The sequence below is a fragment of the Ostrinia nubilalis genome, chromosome 6, assembly GCF_963855985.1.
Source record: "Ostrinia nubilalis chromosome 6, ilOstNubi1.1, whole genome shotgun sequence".
In the NCBI taxonomy this organism is placed as follows: Eukaryota; Metazoa; Arthropoda; class Insecta; order Lepidoptera; family Crambidae; genus Ostrinia; species Ostrinia nubilalis.
In genome coordinates, this window is record NC_087093.1 from 9,665,638 (window position 1) to 9,671,637 (window position 6,000).

Genomic DNA, 6,000 nt, shown 5'->3' on the forward strand with positions numbered 1-6,000 from the left:
CGGTTCTTCGTAGTGCTCATTTGTCACCGCACAGGTGCGCGGTCGCAGCATCCACTCCCACGCACTAAGCACGCGCTCGGCTCGCTAATGTGGATAAGACATTGGCCATCATTTACTGATGGAACAGCAAGTTACCTACTTTCTTTTAGGGCTTTCTAGACCAGTTTCAAATAAACTCGATAGTGACAACAAGTAAAACGTCATCTACTTACAAAAAACCTACATCCTGGATCTTTTGTTGATAGTCTGTCCAATCATCATCATCTTTTACTATCTCGTATACGAGTAATGTAATGAACTAGTTTTTAATTAATTTTATTCAAATGACTATGGTTATTTTACCTACTTGGGTAGGGTTACAACAACTACATACACATAAAAATCTTGTATGACTAGATAGCAGTAAAATATAATTTAATGTAGATAGTTATCTTTATAATTGATAAATTAACATTATTCTCAAGCGAAAACTGAATAATATAAAGATCATATATCCACTAGTCATAACACTTGAATAAATCTGCTCACTTCATATAGTGATGTTCCGCTTCTTGTTACTTAATGATACTCGCGGCAATGTATGGAACCCCCCGAGTAGAGATGGGTTATACTAGGTAAATTTGATACTAGGTGCACCTATTCCAAGTATTTATTAATACTCGATCCAAATACCTGTTCCACCTAGTACGTAGTAATATAGCATACTTGACGCGACTAGTGCGGACTAATCCAAGTAATATGACTTTAAAATACAATTTTCTTTGAAAAGATACAACCGTAGTATGTATAATGCAATTTGAAATTGAATAATAATTCCTCCCTTCATACTTCAACAGGCTTTGGACTGTCAACTTAATATCAATTGCATAAAAATATTTACATATTTTTTTCTTATTTACATGATTATGGTTTGACTACGTTTGTGTGCGTTTGCTTCGTCGCGCTCAGTGAATCTCTACGTTCGCACATAAGCTTAGCGAGAAATACTAGGTGCGCGTAATACACGACTACGGATTACGCAATAATAACCTCTATTACTTTCAGGGTAGGGTCGGAAATCGTGTAATTTATAAAATACTAGGTGGATCAAGTATTTTAAAAAATGGAATAGGTGCCGCCTAGTACTGTAAAATACCTAGTGTGTGGATCTGTTCTAGTAAATACGTCTCATCTCTACCCCCGAGCTGTTAAATGAGTCGTCGTTACGAGTATGACAGCGCATCCACTTTTGTTCCGAGCTACGAAAGCAGTGTTCATTTCGCACAAATGATGGACAACCCTATCTAATGCTGTTTCGGCAAAAATGTTGTAAGTACTTTAATGTTAGTGAAAAATAGACTTTCACCGACTATTTATGATGTGAAAAATGCTAATACCTATCACCATACAATATTATTCTTTGATCTCACTGTATGCGAGTACTCTTCTACTTTGTCAAGAACTCAAGGCTCGGTAAAAACGAGACTTTATTTATTCAAAATCCAATTAACTTCAAAACCTGATAAATTGTGACGTCTAAAATGTTTTGTTGTTTTGGCTATAAATCTCTAAATTACAAAAGTAGGCATATTTTTTTAACGTAGGTAAGTTTTACTCGATTAACTCGATAATTTAACAAAGTTCAGAGACGCCCAGGTAGGTAGGACAGTTAATTGAGAAAAAATAATGAGATATTGAAAAGCATCACTTTTAAGTTAGAAAATATTTTTAATACGAATAATTGGCATTAAATTAGATCTAAAATCATGAAAAGAAGAAGCTATTTTAATAAATTAAAGACATTGTTTACATTACAAAGAGGGCTTATAAGCTCTTCTATTTCCTCCCCACGGCGAAATGGTCACGCGCGCATTATTTGAATTTTTCAAGTGGTTTAGTCTTGCACCCTTTACATTTTTTGGCGCCCGTCCATATGTTTTCTATTTTAAAACGAGCACATCGACAATGGATTTAATATTTTCGTTACCTCAAGTGCTTGTTGAATTAAAATTTTAGTTTTTAATGTTTTAAAAAAGAAGTGTGAGAAATTCCCACGATAATAGTTTCTGGAACAATGATAAAATAATCAATAATTTAAAAATAATTTGGGTTTAAGTTATAATTTGAGCTCATGAAAGTAATATTATTTATTTATTTATTTATTATTATATTATTTATTTCCACTCTTTTTTTACACACATCGAACAGTGCAGCAGAGTACTTTTTAGTTGATTACTTAGTTTGATAAATGTACTAAATCAGTACCAGTTTTAAATAACATAACCAATCTCAATAATCCTTACATTCTTTTCACATCAAAGGCAAATATTTTCACAGTTTATCAAAGGTTAAAGTGCGCTTATACCCAATAATAGGGTTGTGCAAAGCTAATCGAGTGGACGACGTTCGCGCTACACCCTCACGGGCGCGCGCCATAAAACAACACGTCACGCACGTGTGATCTAGGATTTAAGGCTTATGCGGCGACCAGCGGGAATATTATGTGAAGTGCTTTCAATATTTAAAAAGATTTTTTAGAACTGTGCTTAGAAAATAAAGACTGATCGAAAAATCCGGCCAAGATACTATTTAGACACATTGAGAATTTTTATTTTTAGTTTACCCAAAATAAAAAGATTCCCTATCTCCTGTGTGGTATAGACAGACATACAAAATAAGTAATTGTTATCGAAAATAATTTCAATAACGATTGAAACCCACAGTAGACAGGGAATGGAATTTTCCTACGCTTAAAATAGCTAGGAATATACACTCGACATCAAATAAATCGCACCTCCCGCGACAAGCACTTTCAAACGTATGCATCCCCACTTCCCACCAATATTGGCACCATTTAAAAGCCTAGTTCTAAGCTTCATTTCATTAAAGGAAAGGTTTTTACCCCAAAAATGTGTCTTTAGAAGGATCCAGAGTCACTTCTTCAAAAAATAGGCAGTTACGCTTGAGCCAACTTTTATGGCTATAAAACTGTTAAGTTGGGATTAATCGCTATCCATCTGTTAAAGAGGACACGTGTGATCATTATTTGGTTTTATAATCATAAAATTTGGTCTAATTAATCCCAGAGGTGAGCCCAAAGTGAGGTCTTTTTTCAAGTCACATTTATGGTATATGTTAATCATTTGTTAAGAAATTAAATGTGTTTTTCTTTAAGGATATTTATTGGGCTATCAAATAACACCAATATTGTTGGGGTACCATGATTGTGTCAGAAAAAAATCTTTAAAGTTTGCGTCGCGGAAGGTGCGGTTTATTTGATGTTGAGTATATTTTAGAAAAGAAAACCACTATTCTTAGCACAATGTCGAATGTTTATTCTTGAGAATGATATAATAATCTGATTTGCGCGTAAAGGCAGTATACAGTAATACAGTAAAGACTTCTTTATTTTTTTATTACATTTTATAAGAAATAATGACTGATAAATATACAAGTTGCTTTTAAAATAAAAGTTCCTAAAAATCCTATATCGAACTCCAACCATTGTCAGGTCAAACTTTCAGCACCTTCGCTACGACTGACCACACGTGTACTTACGAGACAATTCGTAGACGTACACGTAGCACGTAGCCATGTAGTCCGTACCCAAGTAACACAAAACACAATTATAAGAAGCGTACAACAGCATGAACCTACGTGCAGAGCAGTATATGAGCAGCATATGTAGCACTATATCAGCCGTATAAAAGTCTATAAGTGTCTTGTAAGCGCAATTTGGGCCCCAAATAATACGGCTTTGAGCATTATTAAATATTATTAGTGCTGCTAACCAGCGCTTATAATGTTATTGAAGACAGACATTAGTAAAGTTGTTAGACAGCATATTCTAATGTAAAAAGCATTTTATTAGATGTTAGTACAGCTTTGAAACAGCTTTCAGAATTACAATGCCAAAGTTACGTTTTATTCTAAGGCTGAACGTTTTATTTTGTTTGTTTGAAAGTATTCGAAAAAACTTATCGCATTTTATTGTCCGATTTGATTATTTTTCGTTTAGAGTATTGCAGTGCAATGGTGTTGTGAGGAGATGTTTTAATGTCTTTATTTAAAATAATTTATCATAAGGTAAGTATCTTTTTTTTTGTTTCAAGAATGAAAATGAGCTGGGAGTATTAGTCTTATGTGAAAATATATATATGTTTGTGGTTTATAATTCACGCGCCCTCACAGAAATCCCTTTTTTAATAAAATAGGGACAAATTTAGAATCGACATATGACACTTTTTGTGATTTTTTTAACGATTTGATTAATTTTAACTTATAAAATTGCTTCTATCGATACTCCGCTTGTAAGAAAAGGATAATAAGTAGTATTTCATGCATATGTGTATTATAATTTTATTTTCTATGTTAGAGAAAACAGAAAGCAAATGGCGTCAGATAATATTAATGTTTTAAACTTTCAACTAGTGTCTTTTAATGTTGTCAGTCTTATTATAGTAAAAAGAAAATGGTTAAGTCATTCAACCTACATATAAAATATCTAAGTGATATCTTTAGCATTACTGTAACACTTTTTAGGTGTGTTATAATGTTCATTAGGTTTAAACGTCATAAAAATGGATTGCTTTAGTGTTAATCAGGGTACCGAAACAATAATTTAAAATCCTTTAATCACGTCATGATCCCCTACTCCACGTCTTTCAATTTTATCTGTCTCCAATTAGGTAGGTACCTAGTTTGACAAGTGTTAAGTATAAAATCATTATCACTACAAATGTAATTTGTAATGAAACACGATATAGCTACCTATCTTATTTTTCGCTCATTGTAATAGTAATAATTTAAAGGAACTTTTTGTAACTAGTTAGTAGTGTTGCTGTAGTCGTTTTTTTAAGGGTATGCGTTATACGGGTAATTATTTAGTTTTCAGGTAACTACTTCTCTATTAAGTCATAAATAAGCTTATTTGTTTTTTTTTCAGATGCCTTTTAAAATAGTGCAAACGACCGAAAGGGATGAAGGAATGTTCTACGGAACTTCTTGACTCACACAACAACCGATTGTACTGTATTTTGTGTATGAGGTGTATCATTTTTTGGAACACGTTTTGCATTTCTTAAACCAAATATAAAGTTTGAATATTCCGTCTTTATCTTTCTCTTTACTCCACCTGTTCTCTTAGGCTGAGTTGCACCACCTAACTTTGACCGTAACTATGACGATAACCGATGTTTTTTGTATGGGGTTTGACAGATTTTTGACGTTTGTTAAAGTAAGTTGGTGCAACCCGGCCTTAAGTCTTTTTCCACTGTTTATTCATGTCAATAACGTGACACGTTCGACATAAAGGACATTGTCAGAAACCGCCTAAAAACCGCCCAAAAACATTAACCCATCATAATTATTTTCTATTTTTTTTAATACATTAAGCACCCATTCATTCTAATGGACACTTAAGCATTGAAAAATTAAATAAATAAGTCTTTTAACGTTTATTCTATAATACTATTACAACTTCCGGACGTTTTGGTGCGTGGCATGGTCTAAAACCTATCAAGTTCCATAATTTTTGCCGATAAAATCTATACGAGGCATTACCGTACTTTATTGCTGGGAGTCCATGTATAGTGATGTTCCTGCGGCCATCATAGACAATAAAATATCGATTTTGAAAATAAAATAAATCGATTAAACTGCTTTGAAGACTAGATTTGCTATAAAAGCTAAAAAGATATTGACACTATTACAAGAAGCTATCTAAAGTGTCCAAGTGGTCGAAGGTCGTAAATAAAATAAAAATAATTAGGACCATAAACTGATATTCATGGTATCATAACTGTAAAAGTGTCAGAATCCGATGTTGAATCCAATGCCAGTTGAAGTGAGAGAAACATATACTCAACATCAAATAAACCGCACCTTCCGCGACGCGAACTTTAACGATTTTCTTTTGACACAATCATGGTACCCCAACAATATTGGTGTTATTTGAAAGCCCAATAAATATCCTTAAAGAAAAACACATTTAATTTCTTAATAAATGATTAACATATACCA

At 33.0% G+C, this 6,000-nt stretch overlaps 1 long non-coding RNA gene across 2 annotated transcripts; it reads left to right on the plus strand.

Moving 5' to 3' along the window:
- Window positions 1-3,590: 3,590 nt before the first annotated feature.
- LOC135072948 (uncharacterized) lies at window positions 3,591-5,087 on the plus strand. Of its 2 annotated transcripts, none has more exons than XR_010257535.1 (2): window positions 3,591-4,065; window positions 4,925-5,087. It is a non-coding gene; the product is annotated as an uncharacterized LOC135072948 (long non-coding RNA). The 2 variants fall into 2 exon arrangements; XR_010257534.1 differs by lacking the exon at window positions 3,591-4,065 and adding an exon at window positions 4,611-4,839.
- The last annotated feature ends 913 nt before the right edge of the window (window positions 5,088-6,000 follow it).